At 50.2% G+C, this 23972-nt stretch overlaps 1 long non-coding RNA gene across 3 annotated transcripts; it reads right to left on the bottom strand.

Moving 5' to 3' along the window:
* Positions 1-306: 306 nt before the first annotated feature.
* Positions 307-23766, bottom strand: LOC146756934 (uncharacterized). 3 transcript variants are annotated; one of them, XR_014936954.1, is made up of 7 exons: positions 23638-23766; positions 4452-4572; positions 3678-3783; positions 3395-3491; positions 2817-2889; positions 1927-2141; positions 307-1356 (listed from the first exon to the last, which is right to left on the bottom strand). It is a non-coding gene; the product is annotated as an uncharacterized LOC146756934 (long non-coding RNA). The 3 variants fall into 3 exon arrangements; XR_014936953.1 differs by lacking the exons at positions 3678-3783; positions 23638-23766 and adding an exon at positions 5005-5143; XR_014936955.1 differs by lacking the exons at positions 4452-4572; positions 23638-23766 and having other exon boundaries at positions 3633-3772.
* Positions 23767-23972: the final 206 nt, after the last annotated feature.

Genomic DNA, 23972 nt, shown 5'->3' with positions numbered 1-23972 from the left:
CACAGCCTTATCACCTGAGAGTCTGCAGACTTGGGGGAAAAGCTCAGCAGCTGCGCAGCTGCCGAGGTTCCATGTCATGCCCCGGCCTGCACACAGCCCGGCTCTCCCTGCTCTGCTCTCCCAGTGTTTCCTGCAGCCCCTGTGCTGTGACCAACACGAGCGGGGCTCGGGCCCAACGCCCACTCACATCCCCAGCAGGCAGAAACAGCACACGAAAGAAACCCAGCCTACCTGCAACCCCCAGCAGCAGTTCAATCCTTCATTTCTACACTTGTGCTTCGTAACACCAAACCAATAACGACAGGATGAGCATCTCTTTGAGTCATTTTATAAAAGTATTTGACTTACAGAGATATTGTTACAGTTTCCTGAGTACTGGAAATTACAATACAAGGAAATTTCCACAATTAACTTCATACAGTATTTTACCATCCAGTGCTGCTGATCCCTGTTCATGTCCTTGTTCAATAGAGCAATACACAAACAGTGATGCTGGAAGAAAATGAAGACACCACAAGAATCAGGGGCTGGAGATACCAACAGAACCATGAGCTGAATTCACAGACAGAGCACAGCATGTCAGAATGATGCAAACAAGACAACTTTAACAGGCTTTTCTTTTTCAAGTTTTTTTTTTTTTTCTGGAATAGAAACACATTAAAATATCAGCTCCCGCTGCTTGATCAGATGAAGACATGACGCATTTACTGTGCAGCTTCATATAGGAACACCTGAGCTACCTGGAGCAATAAGGCTTTGTTAATTCGTCCATCAGCAGCTCAGCAGCTCATTCAGTTTTTCATGTCATTTTCATAAGGCAAACAACGAAACAGAAGTTACTTTCATGTTTGAGAATTGGGATTAGTTGGCAGCTACATACGAGTATGTATTTGTTATGCAGTATGAATTCACACAGACCAGGTTGCTCAAGCAGTGCTGGGAGCAGTAAAGTCATTCATCTCAGCTGGAAGTCCAATATTACCTGGGGTAGCAGATGCTGTGGGGTTATCCACAGCATCCACGGGATGTTTCCTCCGCATCCCCATAAGGAACAGCAAAGTGCACCAATGGTTCATAGGAACAACGTTTTATTTCTACAGAACATGCTATAGAAAAACCAACAGACTTGTTGGCTTACAAAGCAAAACGTGTAAGTAAACATTATTTCAGACTTCAAGAACGTCGCCAATTGAACACACTAGCAGGTTTACTTTCCTCTTTGGCCAAATGCAGCATTTCACAGACTGCTTTTCCCAGCCGACTCTTTGTTTGCTGTACATTAAAGTAAGTTCTGGTGCTTGGGATATCCAGCCCACTTTCCCCATCCAATACAGCAGGAAAGACACAAACACGCCACTTAAATTAAAGAAAGAAAACATGGAGTAAGTGGAATCCGAGACTGCAAAAATATATACAAGCATTTATCTTTTTCCTGAACTAAACATTTCAGCCATAAAAATATTCAACAGCTGTACCCTATAGAACTAGGGCTAAGGCTATTTCAATTAGAACTGCTTTGTGTTTTAAAAATACAGGGCTGAAAGCCTTTTGGGTGATACTTATACATCCACGGCATGTCTAGGTTCCCTACGTGAATCATAAATCATTATGCAGAACACAAACTAGTTGTCTTAGCTTAATCTTGCATTATCCTGTTTAATTTCATCTCTCCTGTAAATATGTTAGATAACTAGATTTCACTGTAACTATTAACATAAACAGAATATTCATAAGGCTTTTTTCTTCTCCTTCTGAGCTGTATAGGGTAAAATACCCATCCAGTGCTTTGGAATAGGCAGATCTTCCTCCTAGTAAAACTGTGAAGAAAGGATAGCTTTCACTGCCAGCGAGAAGGTTTCTGAAAGTGCTCGGTAGAAATCCAGAGTTTACATGGATAAAACCTCAGGATAACATCCATTTACTTACACGCAACTATTGTTAAATAATCCAAGTCAAGTCTACTTTACTATGAAGTGTGCAACAAGCAGAAGAAGCGAAGAACATCACGCTGAGTTCACATTCTTCAAGGTGCAAATCCCAGCTATTCCTGCCCAAAACCTTCAGTTTCTTCAGTTGCAAATAACAGCTTTTCCTTCAGCTGCTCATAATTCTTATAGGCTGGAAGGTCCAAGCGATTGAAACTGAAAACAAAGAGAAACCTTAAGTATTGAACAACAGTTTAAACCACCAAATATCCATTAGGAACACAGGCATATGAACTGTCCTGTTCAGAAGGAAAACTGCATTTGTACCCTCTAAAACACCTGTATCTTGACATGCACTTGTCTATGAAAGTGAGAGTTAAAGCACAACAAGCACCTGAGCAGCGATAACTTTCCATAACTGGCAATGTATTTAGTAACAAGTCTCACCTAATCTCTCTTCTGTATCTGAAACTTAAAATCTGAGCATCTTCACAAAGCACCAGTGTAACTGAGAAACTGAGCAGAAGCTTCATTTTCTCCAGCCAAGAGGGAGCATGAGCGTGGCTATTTATTTTCATTGCCAAGATCGAGCATGGTGATAATGAAAGATCAATCCCAAACTCTTTAAAAAAAGGACAACCTTAAGTACTAAAAGTGGCTATATGTTTTTAGTGGTGTGCAAATCCATGGCGTTTACAATGGAATCAGCTCCACAACAAAACTGCTTTTCAGAAGTTCAACTATTACTCAGCAGAGCTTACTGCCATAGCCCAGTGCTTTGCTTTCACACAGTCTCAGACACTTCCATATCACACCCACTTCCTAAAATCTCAAAGTAGATTTCCATCCATAAGAACAGAACCACAGCAGAGTTTGATCCTTCGTACTTACCAGGTGTGACTTCCAGGTAACCAGTTTTCCTTTCCAACTTTCTCAATGCAAAATTTTTGGGGTCTGTTGCTCCCTGTACAAAAATCAAACAATGAATTCTTAGGTCTAACTGCCCGTGTACACCAGTAGGTAATACGTGACAACAGCGCGTGAAAACAAGACTATAACTACTTGCAGAGCACAAAGACATTTGTCTCTCACTGCATCCCTCTGAAGAAATCCACGTAGTGAAATGCATAAATATGAAGCAGTTTTCAAAGAAACTCAACCACTGAATCACATCGTTGGTTTGGTACTGGAAGGAATCTCTGGAGTTTACCTAGTCCTGCCACTCTGATCAACCAAGGATACCCAGAGCAGGCTGCCCTGCCAGGACCACGTCCAAACCATGGATCAAGTCACTGATGCAAGGCGTGTTCACATTCCATCCATCCCTTTTTCTATGACCGCTCTACCAATATGCAAGACTAAGATTCCATATAAACTCATTAAATAATACCCTTAAACACACAGCTTGGTCCTTATTAAGAAAAAAGGAAATAACATGAGCATAAAATGCATTAAAGAGGGCTCGTTACCCGTGAGGTCAGCAAATCCTCCCACTGGTAATCTGCACGTTCCAGTAACGAACTGTAGAAATCTCATTCTCTTCTTATTATCTATTTATTTCACAAACTGAAAAATAATAATTAACATTGATGTCAAGTTTAATATTGAAATGTTCACTTCCCCATCCCCCATGGGACAGCTGGATTAGCAGTTATCATTTACATTTACAAGCTACTTATCTGTTGAGTAATTCTGACTATTGCTCACTAAGCTGTTGCTGTGTTCTTGTGTGGAAAAAAGAAGTCTACAAACATGCCAGAACCACAATATCTGTCTGCAGGTTCTGCTATCATGCCGGTAGATGGTATTGCCTCTGCCAGTCATTCAGATCAATTTCTTGAATTCCACACAGGAGCACCTTTAGGGAAGAAAAATTTCATAAACATGGAAACTACGAGCTACTACTTTGCTTCTACAGCAAGACTATCGTACTGAAATACTACTGTACTTCAAAGCACCCGCAATCACAGTACGCTTGGTTTTAATATTAAACTCTTAAACTTCCACAGCAAATAATAACATCCGTGGCAACGAAGAAGATACACCAGTCATGAAAACGAATGCATTTAGACATATAAACCATACTTTCTCATTGCTTAACCATACCATTCTGTGCTAGAAATACGATGTTCTGCTGTAGAGTATGATTTGCAGAGACCAAAAGCAGCTCAAACCTGCTCCACTCAGTAATCTGACCATCCGCTGATATTTGGTTCTTATCTCCCTTGCTTTCCAATTGCTCACTCTTTAAACACACACAAATCACGTGGTCAAGGATTACAAAAACACTGTTAGCCAAAAAATTTATGCTGGCAGAATCTTAACGTTCGAAACGTCTAAGTTGGTTGCAAAGAAGAAAGTGAAGAACAACACAGTAACCAAATACTACCTGATACATAAGGCTTCTCTCACACATCCTGAAAACAGAACCACCAGCCTTAATGAACTCTGCTCTTCAGACAATGACTGAAATGCAAGTATTACCTGTAGCAGCCTGGATCTGGCAATAGTCAAAGAATCTTTTACCTCCAGCTCCTTAGCATCAAAGGACCGCAGATACTGCTGGGGCAGAATTTCATTGAAGCCTTCAAAAGAAGCTTGTGTCCGTTCCTCAGCGCCTCAGGAAAGTCTCCATTCTGCTACCAGCCTGGAAAAGACACAGAAGGATCATTTAAAACAGGCTACGCTAACCCAGGTTCATCTTTGTTAGTTTGTTTTGAAATGAACCGTAAGCTGTGTTAAGAAAAATGCTGGAAAGTTCTGGGGATAGAGCACTGTGTAACTGTATTCTAATTGTATTCCCAACCTTCACTCTGCGCAAACAATTTTAAGTTAAAACCCTATGTTTCCAACCACTCAACTATGGAAAGCATTTTAGGCTCAAACAGGAGGCAGCATCTACTCACTGTTGATATTAATGAGAGCACAGCAGTGCCTTGCTGTTTGGAGGAAGAAAAAAATGCAGAGCTGTATTCATCTAATATCTAATATCCTCCCCAGAAATCTCAGTCATTATCCACGACAAGGTAAAATCGAGGTCAAGTGGTACTAGTGAAGATAAGTAGGAGTGCTAGCTTACCAAGAAATGACTATGTCCACTTGGAGAGTTCCATATTTGTTTCTGTTAAAAATCCTTTGCAGATCAGATTTTAAGAAAGGGGGAAATTCTATGGCCACAGCAATAAAGCGCGCAGAAAGCCCATCTGTTGCAGACAGAGGAGTGAGCCGTGCTTAACCAACACTGCTTCAGCGCTTCCACTGCCCTTGCTCCTGCCACAGCGTCTGCTTCCAATGCGGCTTCATGATGGGATCACAGAATCACAGAGTTGTAGGGGTTGGAAGGGACCTCTAGAGATCACCGAGTCCAACCCTCCTGCCAAAGCAGGTTCCCTACACCACATCACACAGCTCGGCATCCAGGCTGGTCTTGAATATCTCCAGAGAAGGAGACTCCACCACCTCCCTGTGCAGCCTGTTCCAGTGCTCCGTCACCCTCACCGTAAAGAAGTTTTTGCGCACATTTGGTGGCCCTGCTAGACAGGGGGGTTGGAACTGCATGATCCTTGAGGTCCCTTCCAACCCAGGTCATTCTGTGATTCTCTGTGGGGACTGTATGGGGTTGTGGGGCCTGTTTGGAATCTGTGGTGCTTGTATGGGGTCTATGGCGCCCATATGACGTTGTGGGGCCTATATGGGGTTGTGAAGACAGTATGGGGTCAATGGGACCCATATGGGGTTGTGGGGTATGTATGGGGCCTATGGGGCCCATATGGGGTTGTGGGGACAGTATGGGGTTGTGGATCCTGTATGGGGTCTATAGGGTCCATATCGGGTTGTTGGCCCTGTATGGTGTTTTGGGGCCTGAATGGGGTCAATGGGGTCTATAGGGCCCATATGGTGTTGTGGGGCCAATATGGGGTCCATGGGGTTCATATGAGGTTGTTGGGCCTGTATGGAGTCTATGGGGCCCATATACGTTTGTGGGGCCTGTATTGGGTTGTATGGTCTGTCTGGGGTCTATGGGTCCCATATGGGGTCTATGGGGCCTGTATGGGTTTGGGGGGCCTGTATGGGGTCTAAGGGGCTCATATGTGGTTTTGGGGCCCATCTGGGATTGTGAGGCCTGCATGGGGTCTATGGAGCCTGTATGGGGTTGTGGGGTCTGCATGGTGTCTATGGAGCCCATATGGGTTTGGGGTCCCTGTATGGGGTCTAAGGGGCTCATATGTGGTTTTGGGGCTAGTATGGAGTTGTGTGCCCTATATGGGGTGGTGGGGCCTCTATGGAGTCTATGGGACCCTTAAGGGTTTGTGGGGCCTGTATGGGGTCTATGGGGCCCATGTGGGTCTATGGTTCCCATATGGGCTCTATGGTGCCTATATGGATTTGTGGGGCCCATATGGAGTTTTGGGACCTTTATGGAATCTATGGGTCACATATAGGGTTGTGATGCCTGTATGGGGTCTATGGGTCTTATATGGTGTTGTGGGGCCTGTATGGGTTGTGGGCCCATATGGGGTCTCTGGGGCCCATATGGGGTTGTGGGGCCTGTATGGAGTCTATGGGGCCCGTATGGGGCTGTGTGGCATTTATGGGGCCTATGGGGCTCATATGGGGTTGTGGGAACTATATGGGTTTGTGGGGCCTGTATGGGGTATATGGTGCCATATGGGGTTGTGGGGTATGTATGGTGTCTATGGGGCCCATATGGGGTTGTGGGGCCTGTATGGGATCAATGGGGCCTATATAGGGTTGTGGGGTTTGTATGGTGTCTATGGGGCCCATAAGGGGTTGTGGGGCTCATATGTGGTTTTGGGGCCTATATGGTGTTGTAGGGACTGTATGTGTCTATGGTGCCCATATGGGGTTTTGGAGCTTGTATGGGGTCGATGGGGCCCATATAGTGTAGTGGGGCCTGTATGGGGTCTATGGGTCCTATTTGTGTAGTAGAACCTGTATGGGGTCTATGGGGCCCATATGGGGTTGTGGGGCATGTATGGGATTGTTGGGCCTGTATGCCGTCTATGGGGACCATATTGGTTTGTGGGACCTGTACAGGGTTTTTGGGCCTGTATGGGGTCTTTAGATCCCATATGGGGTCTATGGGGTCTATATTGGCTTTTGGGGCCCATATGGCGTGGTTCGGCCTTTTTGGGGTCTATGGGGCTCATCTTGACTTGTGGGACCTGTATGGGGTCTATGGGGCCCATATGGGGTTGTGACGTCTGTATGGGGTCTATGGGTCTTGTATGAGGTCTAAGGGGCCTATATGGTTTTGTGGGACCCATATGGTTTTGTGGGACCCATATGGGTTTGTGGGGCTTGTATGGGGCCTATAGGGACATTATGGGGTTGTGGGGCCCATATGGTGTTGTGGGGCCTATATGCGGTCTATGGGGTGCATATGGGTTTGTGGGGCCTGTATGGGGTGTATGTGGCCTATATGGAATTGTGGGGCCTGTATCGGGTTGTATGGCCTGTATGGGGTCTATGGGGCTTATATGGGGTCTGTTGGTTTCATATGGGGTCTATGAGGCCTATATGGTTTTGTGGGGCTCGATTAGGGTTATGGGGCCCATATGGAGTTTTGGGGCCTTTATGGAATCTATGGGGCTTATATAGGGTTGTGATGCCTGTATGGAGTCTATGGGGCCCATATGGGGTTGTGAGGCCTGTATGGGTTCTATGGCTCTTATATGGTGTTGTGGGGCCTGAATGGGGTATATGGGGCCCATATGGGGTTGTGGGGCCTGTATGGGGTCTATTGGGCTCATTTGGGGTTGTGGGAACTATATGGGGTTGTGGGGTCTGTATGGGTTCTATGGGGCGCCTATGTGATTGTGGGGCCTGTATGGGATCTATGGGGCCTATATGGGGTTGTGGGGCTTGTATGGTGTCTATGGGGCCCATAAGGGGTTGTGGGGCCCATATGTGGTTTTGGGGTCTGTATGTGTCTATGGTGCCCATGTGGGGTTTTGGAGCCTGTATGGGTTCCATGGGACCAATATGGGGTAGGTGGGCCTGTATGGGGTCTATGGGTCCTATTTGGGTAGTGGGACCTGTAAGGGGTCTATGGGGCCCATATGGGAGAATGGGTCCCATATGGGGTTGTGGGTCCTGTATGGGGTCTATGGGGACCATATTGGTTTGTGGGGCTTGTATGGGGTCTATTGGGCCCATGTGGGGTCTTTGAGTCCCATATGGGGTCTATGGGGTTTATATTGGCTTTTGGAGCCCATATGGGATTGTGAGGCCTGCATGGGGTCTGTGGGGCCTGTATTGCGTTGTGGGGCCTGTATTGCGTTATTGGGCCTGTATGGGGTCTATGGGGCCTTTATGAGGTTGTGGGGCTTGTATGGCATCTATGGGGCCCATATGGGGTTGTGGCGCCCACATGTGGTTTTGGAGCCTGTATGGGGTCTATGGGACTCATATGGGTTTGTGGGGCCTATATGGTGTTGTGGGATTATATGGGGTTTTAGGGCCTGTAAGTGGACTATGGTGCCCATATGGGGTTGTGGGGCCTGTATGGATTTGTGGGTCCTGTATTGTGTGGTGGTGCCTCTATTGAGTCTTTGGGGCCCATATGGGATTGTGAGGCCTGCATGAGGTCTATGGGGCCTTTATGAGGTTGTGGGGCTTGTATGGGGTCTATGGGGCCCATATGTGGTTGTGGGAACTATATGGGGTTGTGGGGCCTGTATGGAGTATGTGGGTCACATATGGGGTTGTGGGGCCTGTATGGCGTCTTTGGGGCACATATGGGGCTGTGCGGCATTTATAGGGTCTATGGGGCCCCTATGGGGTTGTGGGGAATATATTGCCTCTATGAGGCTTATATGTGGTTGTGGGACCTGTATGGGGTATATGGAGCCCGTATGAGGTCTATGGGCACATATGGGATTTTGTTGCCAATATGGGTTTGTGGGCATTTATGGGGTTTATGGGGTCCATATTGGATTGTGGGGCCTGTATGGGGTCGATGGGGACCATATTGTGTTTTGGGGCCTGTATGGGGTTGTGGGGCCTGTATGGGTTCTATGAGGCCCATATGGGGTTTTGGGGGCTGTATGGTCTCTGTGGGGCCCATAAGGGGTCTATGTGTCCCATATGGGGTCTATGGGGCCTATACGGGTTTGTGGTGCCTGTATGGGGTTGTGTGGTCTGTAAGGGTTTGTGGAACCTGTATGGGATCTATGGGTCCCATACGGGCTCTATGGTGCCTATATGGGTCTATGGGGCCCATAAGGTGTTGTGTGGTCTGTATGTGTTCTTTGGGGCCCATATAGGATTGTGGGGCCTGTATGGGCTTCTGGGGCCTGTATGGTGTCTATGGGGCCCATATGGGGTCTATGGGGCCTATACGGGTTTGTGGGGCCCATATGGAGTTTTGGGGCCTTTATGGAATCTATGGGGCTTATATAGGGTTGTGATGCCTGTATGGAGTCTATGGGGCCCATATGGGGTTGTGAGGCCTGTATGGGTTCTATGGCTTTTATATGGTGTTGTGGGGCCTGTATGGGGTCTATGGGGCTCATTTGGGGTTGTGGGAACTATATGGGGTTGTGGGGTCTGTATGGGTTCTATGGGGCGCCTATGTGATTGTGGGGCCTGTATGGGATCTATGGGGCCTATATGGGGTTGTGGGGCGTGTATGTTGTCTATGGGGCCCATAAGGGGTTGTGGGGCCCATATGTTGTTTTGGGGTCTGTATGTGTCTATGGTGCCCATGTGGGGTTTTGGAGCCTGTATGGGTTCCATGGGACCAATATGGGGTAGGTGGGCCTGTAAGGGGTCTATGGGTCCCATATGGGGTTGTGGGTCCTGTATGGGGTCTATGGGGACCATATTGGTTTGTGGGGCTTGTATGGGGTCTATTGGGCCCATGTGGGGTCTTTGAGTCCCATATGGGGTCTATGGGGTTTATATTGGCTTTTGGCACCCATATGGGATTGTGAGGCCTGCATGGGGTCTATGGGGCCCATCTTGGGTTGTGGGGCCTGTATGGGGTTGTGGGTCTTGTATGGGGTCTATGGGGACCATATGGGGTAGTGGGACCTGTATGGGGTATATGGGTCCTAAATTGGGGTAGTGGGAACTTTAAGGGGTCTATGGGGCCCATATGGGCATGTGGGGCATGTATGGGATTGTGGGGCCTGTGTGGGGTCTATGGGGACCATATTGGTTTGTGGGGCCTGTATGGGATCTATTGGGCCCATATGGGGTTTTTGGGTCCCATATGGGGTCTATGGCGTCTATATTGTCTTTTGGGGCCAATATGGGGTTGTTCGGCCTTTTTGGGGTCTATGGGGCCCATATGGGGTCTATGGCGTCTATATTGTCTTTTGGGGCCGATACGGGGTTGTTCGGCCTTTTTGGGGTCTATGGGGCCCATATGGGGTTGTGGGGACCATATGGGGTTATGAGTCCCATATGAGGTTGTAGGGGTTTTGAGGCGTGTATGGGGTCTATGGGGTCCATATGGGGTCGTGGAAACTGTATGGGGTCTATGGGGCCTATCTGTGGCTGTGGGGCATATATGGTGTTGTGTAGCCTGCATGGGATTTTGGGGAATGTATGGGGTGTGTCGGGCCAGTGTATGTGGAATTTTAATAGAGGGTATGTGTAAGTGTAAGTATGATGTTATGCTAGAAAGCATAATTCTGTAAAGAAAATATCTTCTCTTGCTGATTAAAACCAGTATTTCGTTTAGAAAGTGCTATTTTTAGGCCTGATAAATAGTATCTTGGAAACAAAATCAAATCATGGCAAGAAGATCCTTTTTTTTGTTTGTTTGTTTTAAGTAGTGAAAGTCGTGCGTTAAAATCAAAAACTTTAACTGATATTTCAGGGGAAATGCTCTTATTTTGCAGAAGAATTGTGGTATTCTAAAAGTAGTGTGTCATATTGTGCTGCCGTAGATCATTTTGTGGAGATAACGTCATCTTAATGATGAAAAATATAGTATTTTGTGGATACGATGCAATTCTTAGGGATGAAAAACATCATTTTGGTAAGTAAATCATATTTTTGCAAGGATAAGGAGTGATACATAAATCAGAACTTTAATTTTTTGGAAAATAATCACTAACATTAACTCATAAATCTACCCTAAATCAAACCCTAAATCAAATCCTAACTCAAACGCAAAATATAACGTACCCTTGACTTGCGGAATCAAACTCTCTAACCCAGAGATGGGTTATAAAGCAGCTCTGTTTATTCCAGCGACGAGTGCAAGGGGGATAGCTCCAAACGTGCACCCCGACTTGTAAAATCACGACACAGATATAGGTACATTTAATGCATAGTCAATGATTTGACTTAATTACCTTAATTACAGTTCCACATACATTGGTCCCATAGACACCACATGGGCCCCAAAACCCTATACGGGCTGCACAGACCCCATACAGGCCCCACAAAACCATATGGGCCCCACAGACCGATACTAGCCCCACAATCCCATATGGGCCCCATAGACCCCATATAGGCCCAATAAATCCCATACAGGCCGCAGAACTCCATATAGACCCCTTAGACCCCATACCGGCCCCAAAACCCCATATGGGCCACATAGGCCTCATATAGGCCCCACAGCACCATACAGGCCCCATAGACCCCATACAGTCCCCAAACCCCATGCAGGCCCCATAGATGCCATACAGGCCCCAAAACCCCATATGGACCCCATAGACTCCATACAGGCCTCATAGACCCCATATAGGCCACACAACCCCATACCAGCCCCATTCCCCATAAAGGACTGACAACCCTATATGGGCCCCAGTGACCCCATAAAGGCCCTACAAACCCATATGGGCGTTTTAGACCCCATATAGGCCCCACAACCCCATATGGGCCCCACAGATGCCATACAGGCCCCACAACTCCATAAAGATCCCATAGAACCCATACCGGCCCCAAAACCCCATATGGGTTCCATAGGCCTCATATAGGCCGCACAAAACCATACAGGTCCCACAACATCATACAGGCCCCAAAACCCCATACAGGCTGCATAGACCCCATAAGGGCCCCACAACTACGTACTGGCCCAACAAACCCATATGGAACCCATAGACCCCATACAGGACCCAAAACCCCATACAGGCCCCATAGCCCCATAAAGGCTCCACAACCCTATATGGGCCCCAGTGACCACATAAAGGCCCGAAAAACCCATATGGGCCTTTTTGACCCCATATAGGCTCCACAACTCCACATAGACCTCATACCAGCCCCAAAACCCCATATGGGCCCCATAGGCCTCATATAGGCCCAATAAATCCCATACAGGCCGCAGAACTCCATATAGACCCCTTAGACCCCATACCGGCCCCAAAACCCCATATGGGCCACATAGGCCTCATATAGGCCCCACAGCACCATACAGGCCCCATAGACCCCATGCAGTCCCCAAACCCCATGCAGGCCCCATAGATGCCATACAGGCCCCAAAACCCCATATGGGCCCCATAGGCCTCATATAGGCCCCACAAACCCAAACAAGTCCCATAGATCCCATACAGTCCACACAACACCATGCAGGCCCCATCAACCCCATACAGGCCCAAAACGAATACGGGCCCCATAGACCCCATACAGGCCTCACAACCCCATACAGGACCCACAACCCCATATGGGCCCCATAGACCCCATACAGGCTCCACAACAACATATGGGCCCCAAAACCACATATGAGCCCCATAGACCCCATAAAGGCCACACAACCCCACATAGGCCCCACAGAATCCCATACAGGCCCCAAAACCCATATAGGCCCCACAACCCCATATGGGCCCCATAGACCCCATACAGGCGCCAAAACCACATATAGGCCCCACAAACACATACAGGACCCACAACCCCATAAAGGCCTCACAAGCACATACAGGCCCCACAACCCCATAAAGGCCTCGCAACCTTATACAGGCCCCACAACCACATATGAGAGCCACAACACCATAAAGGCCCCATAGACCCCAAACAGGTGCCACAACCCCATATGGGACCCACAACACCTCTATATGTATGAGCCACAACACCATACAGACCCTAAAACCCCATATGGGCCCCATAGACCCCATACAGGACCCATAACCCCATGTGGGCCCTGTAGACTCCATGCAGACCCCACAACCACATATGGACCCATAGACCACTTTTAGGCCCCCAAAACCCATAAAGGCCTTACAATACCATATGGGCCCCATAGATTTCATACAGGCCCCACAACCCCATATGGGACCCATAGAACCCATATAGGCCCCACAACACTATACAGGCCCCATAGACCCCATACAGACCCCATAACCCCATATGGGCCCCATAGGCCCCATACAAAACTCACAACCCCATATGGGCGCCATAGACCCCATTTGGGTTCCGTAGATGACATACAGGCCCCACAACCCTATATGGGACCCATAGACCCCTTATCGGCTCCAAAACCCCATAAAGGCTCCACAACCCCATATGGGCCCCATAGACTCCATACTAGCCCCACAATCCTATATGGGCCAATAGACCCCATATCAGCCCCACAACCCCATACAGGCCCTATAGATCCCATACAGGACCCACAACCCTATATGGGCTCCATAGACCCCATAAAGACCCCAAAACCACATACGGGCCTCATAGACTCCATACAGACCCCTCAACCCAATATGGTCCCCACAGACCCTATACAGGACCCACAACACCATATGGGAACCATAGACGCCTTATAGGCTCCAAAACCCCATAAAGGCCCCACAAACACATATGGGCCCCATAAATGCCATGCAGGCCCCACAACCCCATACAGACCCCATAGACCCGACACAGGCCCCACAACCCCATAGACCCCATATGGGCCCCATAGATGCCATACAGGCCCCACAACCCCATATTGGACCCCATATGGGCCCCATAGATGCCATACAGGCCCCACAACCCCATATTGGACCCATAGACCCCATATAGGCCCCACAACCCCATACAGGCCCCATAGACCCCATACAGGACCCAAAACCCCATATGGCCACATAGACCCCTATACAGACCCCAAAACCCCATATGGGTCCCATAGAATACATACAGACCCCACAATCCCATATGGTCCCCATAGACCCCATACAGGACCCACAATCCTATATGGGACCCATAGACCCCTTATCGGCAACAAAACCCCATAAAGGCTCACACAACCCCACACGGGCCCCATAGATTCCATGCAGGCCCCGCAACCCCATATAGGCCACAAAGACCCGATACTGGCACCACAACCCCATATGGGCCCCATAGACCGCATACTAGCCCCACAATCCTATATGGGCACCATAGACCCGATATAGGCCCCACAAACCCATACACGCCCCATAGATCAAATATGGGCTCCAAAGACCCCATACAAGCCCCACAACCTCATACAGGCTTCATAGACGCCATACAGTCCACAAAATCCCATGCAGGCCCCATAGACCCCATAGAGGCCCCATAGACCCCATACAGGCCTCACAACCCCATATAAGCCCCACAACCCCAAATAGGCCCCATAGACCCCATACAGGCTCCACAACCCCCTATGGGCCCCATAGAACCCATACAGGCCCCACAACCCCATACAGGCCTCACAGACCCCATACAGGCCCAAAACGCATATGGACCCCATAGACCCCATACAGGCCTCACAACCCCATATAGGACCCACAACCCCATATGGGCCCCATAGACCCCATATAGGACCCACAACCCCATATGGGCCCCACAGACCCCATACAGGCTCCACAACAACATATGGGCCCCAAAACCACATATGAGCCCCATAGACCCCATATCGGCCACACAACCCCATATGGGCCCCATAGAATCCCATACAGGCCCCACAAACCCATATAGGCCCAACAACCCCATATGGGCCCCATAGACCCCATACAGGTGCCAAAACCACATATAGGCCCCACAAGCACATACAGGCCCCACAAACCCATAAAGGCCCCACAAGCACATACAGGCCCCACAACCCCATAAAGGCCGCCCAACCTTATACAGGCCCCATAACCACATATGAGAGCCACAACACCATATAGGCCCCACAGACCCCAAACAGGAGCCACAACCCCATATGGGCCCCACAACACCATACATACCCCACAACCCCATATGGGACCCATAGACCCCGTATAGGCCCCACAACCCCATACAGGCCCCACAACACCATATAGGCCCCACAATCTCATATGGGCCCCACTGACACCATGCAAGCCCCACAACTTCATATGGGCCCCACAGACCACATAAAGGACCCACAAAGCAATATGTGCCCGACAGATCCCATACAGGCCCCACAAAACCATAGAGGTCCCAAAACATCATACAGACCCTAAAACCCGATACAGGCCACATAGACCCCATACAGGCCCCACAACGAGATATAAGCCCAATAAATCCATATGGACCCCATAGACCCCATACAGACCCCGCAAACCCATACAGGCCCCATATCACCATAAAGGACCCACAACCCCATATGGGCCCCATAGACCCCATATGGGCCCCACCAATGCCATAAAGACCCCACAACCCCATATGGGACCCATAGACCCCATACAGGCCTCACAACCACATATGGGCCCCAAAACCACGTATGAGCCCCATAGACCCCATATAGGCCACACAACCCCATAGGGGCCCCATAGAACCCATATAGGCCCAACAACACCTTATGGGCCCTACAACCCCATACAGGCCCCACAACCCAATATAGGCCCCATAGACCCCATACAGGCCCCACAGCCCCATATAGGACTCACAACCCCATACAGGCCTGTCATGGTTTTGTAATGTTGTAATTTTGCTCTCAGTATTCCACATCATAACATCATGTAAAGCATGGATACTTCTATTGAATGTGCAGTCCACAGAAGAAGACTACATATCCCAGAGAACAACAGGAGTAACAATAAGTCACGTGACCAGGACGCTGTATAATCTCGTTCCCAGGCTGGAGTGCCCTCCTTCTTCTCTCGAACTTCTCGGAGAGTGGGAAGCATTCCAGCCGTGTCGCCGAGAGTTCACAGTCGGCCTCTCGGTTTTCGGAGACTCTCTCTCTCTCTCTGTTTCGTTCGATTTGTTAGCCTTAATTATATTATATTGTGTTATCTTGTATTTCGATATCATATTTAGTAAAATAAGTTTTTCCTCCTTAGATTGCCGCTGTTTTTATCCCATTCCCCTTTTCCCCCTCCTTTCCGGGCCCCGGGGGGGGTCCACGGGGTGGCTTCCCCTGTCACGGGCATAGGTAAATCTAAGTAACCCGTGACAAGGCCCCACAACTCCATGCAGACCCCAAAACCCAATATAGGCCTCATAGACCCCATACAGGCCCCACAACCCCATATGAGCACCAGAGACCCCATACAGACCCCGCTACCCAATATGGGCCCCCTAGATGCCATACAGGACCCACAACCCCATATGGGACCCATAGACCCCATATAGACCCCACAACCCCATACAGGGCCCCATAGACCCCATATCACAGAATCACACACAGAATCACAGAATTACCCGGGTTGGAAGGGACCTCAAGGATCATGTAGTTCCAACCCCCCTACCTAGCAGGGCCACCAAACATACACATTTACTAGATCAGGTTGCCCAGGGCCCTGTCCAACCTGGTCTTGAACACCTCCAAGGACGGGGCATCCACAACCTCACTGGGCAGCCTGTTCCAGGACCTAACCACCCTTCTAGTAAAGAACTTTCCCCTAACATCCAACCTAAATCTTCCCTCCTTCAACTTAAAACCATTTCCCCTAGTCCTGCTATTATCAGCCCTTTCGAAGAGTTTACTCCCCTCCTGGGAGTAAGTTCCCTTCAGGTACTGAAAGGCTGCAATGAGGTCACCCCGCAACCTTCTCTTCTCCAGGCTGAACAAACCCAACTCCCTCAGCCTGTCCTCATAGGGGAGGTGCTCCAGCCCCCTGATCATCTTCATGTCCCTCCTCTGGACCCTTTCCAAAATCTCCATATCTTTTTTGTACTGAGGGCTCCACACCTGGACACAGTACTCCAGATGGGGCCTCACAAGAGCAGAGTAGAGAGGGACGATCACCTCCCTATCCCTGCTGACCACCCCTCTCCTGATGGAGCCCAGGATCCCATTTGCTTTCTGGGCTGCCAGAGCGCACTGCTGGCTCATGTTAAGTTTCTCATCTATCAGGACCCCTAGGTCTTTTTCAGCTGAGCTGCTCTCAAGGACAACTCCTCCCAGCCTGTACAGGTGCCTGGGGTTCTTCCGGCCCAAGTGCAAAACCTTGCACTTTGCCGTGTTGAACCTCATTAGGTTCACCCGAGCCCAGCTTTCCAGCCTGTCAAGGTCCCTCTGAATGGCATCTGTTCCCTCCACCGTATCAACTGCACCACTCAGCTTGGTGTCATCAGCAAACTTGCTGAGGGTGCACTCCATTCCCTCATCGATGTCATTAATAAAGATGTTAAAGAGCACCGGTCCCAAGACAGACCCTTGAGGGACGCCGCTCGTTACCGGCCTCCACCTGGACATAGAGCCATTGACCACCACCCTCTGTCTGCGGCCTTTCAACCAATTGCTTATCCATCTAGTTGTCCACCCATCAAATCCACCTCCCTCCAATTTGGAGATGAGGATGTGATGGGGGACCATGTCAAAGGCCTTGCTCAGGTCCAGGTAAATGACATTGGTCGCCTTCCCTTCATCCACCAACGCCGTTACTCCATCATAGAAGGCCACAAGATTAGTTAAGCATGACCTTCCCCTGGTGAAGCCATGCTGGCTGTCTCGGATCACATGCTTGTTCTTTATGTGATCAAGCATGTTGTCCAGGAGGATCTGTTCCATAATCTTCCCAGGCACAGAGGTGAGACTCACCGGCCTGTAGTTCCCCGGGTCCTCCCTGCTCCCCTTCTTGTAAATGGGAGTGACGTGACCCTTCCTCCAATCATCCGGGACCTCACCTGACAGCCACGACTTCTCAAATATGATGGAGAGCGGCTCAGCAACCACCTCAGCCAGCTCCTTCAGGACCCTGGGATGCACGCCATCTGGCCCCATAGACTTATACTCATTCAGTCTAAGGAGGCACTCTCGGACTTGCTCTACCCTTACAGTGGGGAGGGATTTACCTCCTTGGTCCCCACATGGAGGTATGGGGGTGCAAGACTTAGGGACGTGAAAAAGACTAGAATCCTGGCCACCAGTGAAGACCGAGGTGAAGAACTCATTCAGCACCTCAGCTTTCTCTTCATCTGTTGAAGCCATTTCTCCTTTTAAATTTACCAGAGTAGGTACGCCCATTTTGGCCTGTCTCTTCTGGCCAATGTACCTGTAGAAGGTTTTCTTATTGTTTTTCACATCCCTCGCCAAGTTCAGTTCTGCCTGCGCCTTGGCTTTCCTGATCCCACATCTGCAAGTTCGGACGGCATCCCTGTATTCTTCCCGGGTGACACAGCCTTGTTTCCAGAGCTTGTACACCCCTTTCTTCACCCTCAGTTCTCTTAGCAGGTCCTTGCTGAGCCATGCCGGTTTTCTACCTCTCCTGCCCACTTTCTTAATCAGGGGAATGGAGACCTCTTGTGCTGCCAGGAGGGCATCCTTGAACAGTAGCCAGCTCTCCTCAACGTCCTTATCTTTGAGGGCAGCGCGCCAGGGGATCTTGGCCAGCATTCCATTGAGTAGCTTGAAGTCTGCTCTTCTAAAGTTGAGCATCCTGGTCATGCTCTTTGCCAGGCCCACATGGCTTGAGATCACAAACTCAACCAGGGCATGATCGCTGGAGCCCAGGCAGCCTCCAACCTTGACGCCTTTGATGATCTCCTCAGCGTTGGTGAGCAGCAGGTCCAGCAACGCTTGACCTCTGGTCGGTCTGTCCAATACCTGAACCAGAAAGCTATCATCAATGGATTCCAAGAGCCTTCTGGAGCTCTTGCAGCTCGCCGTGTGGTTTTCCCAACCGATGTCAGGATGGTTGAAGTCCCCCACCAGGACAAGAGCCCGTGAGCCAGACGCCTCACGCATCTGGAGCAAGAAAGCCTCATCAGCAGCCTCCCCTTGATCAGGTGGCCTGTAGTATACCCCTAATACCAGCTGTCCTTTATTAGTCCCATCTCTAATCCTAACCCACAGGCTCTCAACCTGTTCTTGACTGTTTCTCATGGGGAGCTCCTCACAGTTTATCCAATCTCTGACATAAAGAGCAACTCCCCCACCCTTCCTACCTCGCCTATCTCTCCTAAAGAGCCTATAGCCATCAATGGTAGTATCCCAATTGTGGGAGTCATCCCACCATGTTTCTGTGATAGCAACAATGTCATAATTTTCAGAGTGCATCACAGTTTCCAGTTCCTCCTGCTTGTTACTCAGGCTCCGTGCATTAGTATAAAGGCACTTCAGCCGGGCTGTCCGTCTCACCACCTTCATAAGCGATCCAGGATCCACTAGAACAGCGGCATTCCCAGCATCCCCCTGCCCTACTCCCTCCTTTTGCACTCTGCAATCTTTGCCCACAGAGTTTGGTACAAACCCTCGAATGCACCGTTCAACCCCAGTAGCCCTTATTTTGCCCCCTTCCCCCTTCGTTCCTAGTTTAAAGACCTATCAATGAGTCCCGCTAATTCTTCAGCTAATACCCTCTTACCCCTCAGGGACAGGCTGCTTGCATCAGCAGCCATCATTCCAGGTGCAGTGTAGATTGCCCCATGGTCAAAATAGCCAAAGTTCTTGTGTCTGCACCAGCTCTTAAGCCATCTGTTTAAGAGATGGGTTTTTTGGATCCTCCCTGTATCTTTTCCTGACACCACGGGCATAGAAGAAAAGATCACCTGCACCCCAGCTCCTTCAAGTATTTGCCCCATTCCCCTGAAGTCTTTCTTGATGGACCTCAGGCTTTGCTTGCCAACTTCCTCACTGCCAGCCTGAATTATTAAAAGTGGGTAGTAGTCTGAAGGATGAATCAATCTAGAAATTTTCTTTGAAATGTCCCTGACCCGTGCCCCAGGAAGGCAGCACACTTCTCTGCGGGTAGGGTCAGGCCGGCATATAGGGCCTTCTGTTCCTTGCAGAAGGGAGTCACCTACAACAATCACCCTTCTGTCCTTACGTGTAGAAGCAGTCTTGAGGCTTCGGGGTGACCGCTTCACCTGAGGCAACCTCATGGTTGCACCTGTTTCCACACTCTCACTTGTCCCCCCCTCAAGTTCCAGGGCCTCAAACCGGTTTCGCAGAGGCACCTGGGGAGCCGGGGATGGTCCTGATGGAGGATGCCCCTTCCGTCGAGCAGGTACCCGTTTCCACTTCTCCTCCCTTCTCAAATTACTGCTGGGGGGAAGAGAGGACAGGGGGCCGGCTGCAGTGTTGCCAGCTGGCTGGTTCCCCTTTACCACCTGTTTGTGAGGTGGCAGGGGCTGACATGCTCCATTAGGAGCCTCGACTGTGTGCTGAGAACTTGAGGCTGAGAGGGACTGACACCACCAGTCAATCTCCCTCTCACACTCTTTTATAGTCCTCAGCCTCTCCACTTCCTCCTTCAGGTCAACTACGAGGCTGAGCAAGTAGTTCACCTGGTCGCAGTGAACACAATCACTGCCTCCCTCACCCAGCACTGCAAGGGCCATGCTCTGGCACTCAGTACAGCCAGAGACCTGCACACCAGCATCTCGGGTTGGGGGCTCAGTCTGAGTTTCCTCAGACATTTTGGCAGCAGCCTTCCTATAAGGCATGTGCAGGACGTCAGTCTGGGTCTCTGCAGTCTTCTTGGTTGCTGCCTCCCGTTTCTGTGAGATCGGGACCCTTGTCTTGGCCTCCTCAGTATTTCTGGCAGCAGCCTTTCGCCTGGGAGCACCCATGTCGGAGCAGAATACTTACCAGAGCTGAAACAGGAAGTCAAGAGGTGCACGAGCCCCGCCTCTTCCTGACCGTTTCTGGTGGGCAGCGACTAGTCGCTGCCCTCCTTGTGCCCGTTTAAATCTCCCTCCGTAGGCAGGGAATGCCCACACACTGCGTCAGCGGCTGCGTCAGCTGCTCCCTGAGAGCTGCCGGGCTTCTCCTCTACCCGGGGGTTCCCTGCTTGAAGGAACCGCCCGAGATCCCCCTTGACCACGCGGTCAGCCGCTGCTGATCGGTCCGGGACGGCTCCGAGTCAGGCGACTTCGGCGATCAGAAAGCACTTCGGCGATCAGAAATACATACATACATGACCCAAAAACTCATATGGGCCCCATAGATGCCATACAGGACCCACAACCCCATATGGGACCCACAGACCCCATATAGACCCCACAACCCGATACAAGCCCCACAACCCCATATGGGCCCCATAGATCCGATACAGGCCCCACAGCCCCATACAGGACTCAGAACCCCATATAGGCCCCACAACCCCATGCAGACCCCATAAACCCCATACAGACCCCAAAACCCAATACAGGCCTCATAGACCCCATACAGGCCCCACAACCCCATATGAGCACCAGAGACCCCATACAGACCCCACTACCCCATATGGGCCCCCTAGATGCCATACAGGACCCACAACCCTATATGGGACCCATAGACCCCATATAGACCCCACAACCCCATACAGGGCCCCATAGACCCCATACAGGGCCCCATAGACCCCATATGGGCCCCATAGATGCCATGCAGGCCCCACAACCCCATACAGGCCCCATAGACCCGATACAGGCCCCACAATCGCATATAGGCCCCACAAACCCATAGACCCCATATGGCCCCACAGATGCCAAAGAGGCCCCACAACCCCATATGGGCCCCATAGACCCCATTCAGGACCCACAACCCCTATAGGTGCCATAGACCCCATATGGGTCCCATAGATGCCATACAGGCCCCACAACCCTATATGGGACCCATAGACCCTTTATCGGCTCCCAAACCCCATAAATGCCCCACAACCCCATACGGGTCCCATAGATTCCATGCAGGCACTACAACCCCATATGGGCCCCATAGACGCCATACTAGCCCCACAATCCTATATGGGCCCCATAGACCCCATATAGGCCCCACAACCCCATATGGGCCCCATAGGTCTCATATAGGCCCCACAACCCCATACAGGCCGCATAGATCCCATATGGACTCCAAAGACCCCATACAGTCCCCACTATCCCATGCAGGCCCCATAGACCCCATGCAGGCCCCACAACAACATATGGGCCCCATAGACCCCATACAACCTCCATAGACCCCATATGGGCCCCATGGACCCCATACAGGCCCCACAGCCACATATGGGCCCCAAAAACAGATATGAGCCCCATAGACACCATATAGGCCCCACAACCCTATATGGGCCCCATAGACCCCATACCGGCCCCACAGCCCCATATGTGTCCCATAGACCCCATATAAGCCCAACAACCCCATATGGGCCCTACAGCTCCATACAGGCCGAACAATCTTATACACGCCCCATAGACCCCATACTGGCCCCACAACCCCATATGAGCCCCACAACCACATATGTGACCCATAGACCCCATACAGGCCCCACAACCCCATACAGGCCCCACAACCCCATATGGGCTTCATAGACCCCATACAGACCCCACAACCGCATACGGGCCCCATAGACCCCATATAGGTCCCATAGATGCCATACAGGCCCCACAACCCTATATGGGACCCTTAGACCCTTTATAGGCCTTTCAACCCCACAGTGGCCCCACAAACCCATATGGGCCCCACAGATGCCATACAGGCCCCACAATTCCATATAGGCCCCATAGACCCCATATAGGCCCCACAACCCCATATAGACCCCATAGACCGCACACAGGCCCCAAATCCCCATATGGGCCCCCTAGGCCTCATATAGGCCCAACAACACCATACAGGCCCCATAGGTCCCATATGCACCCCAAAGACCCCATACAGGCCCCACAACACCGTACAGGCTCCATAGACCCCATACAGTCCCCACAACCCCATGCAGGCCCAATAGACCCCATATAGGCCCCACAACGCATATGAGCCCCATATACCCCATACAGGCCCCACAACCACATGTGGGCCCCAAAACCACATATGAGCAACATAGACCCCACAAAGGCCCCACAACCCAATATGGGAGCAATAGAATCCCATATAGGCCACACAACTTCATATGTGCCCCATAGAATCTCATACAGGTCACACAACTCTATAAAGGCCCCACAGCCTTATACAGGCCCCATAGAACCCATACCGGGCCCACAACCCCATATGAGCCCCACAACCACATATGGGACCCATAGACCCCATACAGGCCCCCACAACTCCATACAGGCCCCACAACCCCATATGGGCTTCATAGACACCATACATACGCCACAAAACCAAATGGACCCCATAGACCCCATACAGGACCCACAACGCCATACAAGGCCCATAGACCCCATAGGGGTCCCATAGATGCCATACAGGCCCCACAACCCTATTTGGGACCCATAGACCCTTTATAGGCCCCACAACCCCATAGAGGATCCACAAACCCTTATGGGCCCCACAGACCCCATACTAGCCCCACAATCCCATATAGGCCCCATAGACCCCATATAGGCCCCACATCCCCATGGAGGCCCCACAACTCCATATAGTCCCCATAGACCCCATACAGGCCCCAGAACCCCATATGGGCCCTCCTCCTCCTCCGTTACAAGTAGATGAAGCAGCGCATTGACTCACGTTAGACCCACAGCTTTTGGATGTGCTCTGTGCCCTGCTGCAGTTACTGCCACCACGGAGGACTAAAGGAACAACAACAGGCTGCTTTTAAAGCACATTAGCTTCTCATTTAAGCTGTTTAGATTTTCACAACCGACGCTTCATTTTAATTACATTCACCTTCTCCCAGAACATTCTTAGAATGCAGCTGGTTTTGATTAATACACCCTGAACTGCTGGAAGAAGAAACAGGAAAGCAGGACTCACAAGCCATCACTCTGCACGCTGCACTCAGTCTTTACGGGATCTTACATACTAAAAAAACCCAAACAAACCCCCCACTGACAAATCCAGCC

The sequence above is a fragment of the Coturnix japonica genome, chromosome 24 (assembly GCF_054131305.1).
Source record: "Coturnix japonica strain WE chromosome 24, WE-NBRP24, whole genome shotgun sequence".
In the NCBI taxonomy this organism is placed as follows: domain Eukaryota; kingdom Metazoa; phylum Chordata; class Aves; order Galliformes; family Phasianidae; genus Coturnix; species Coturnix japonica.
This window is presented reverse-complemented; position numbering and strand designations above follow the sequence as displayed.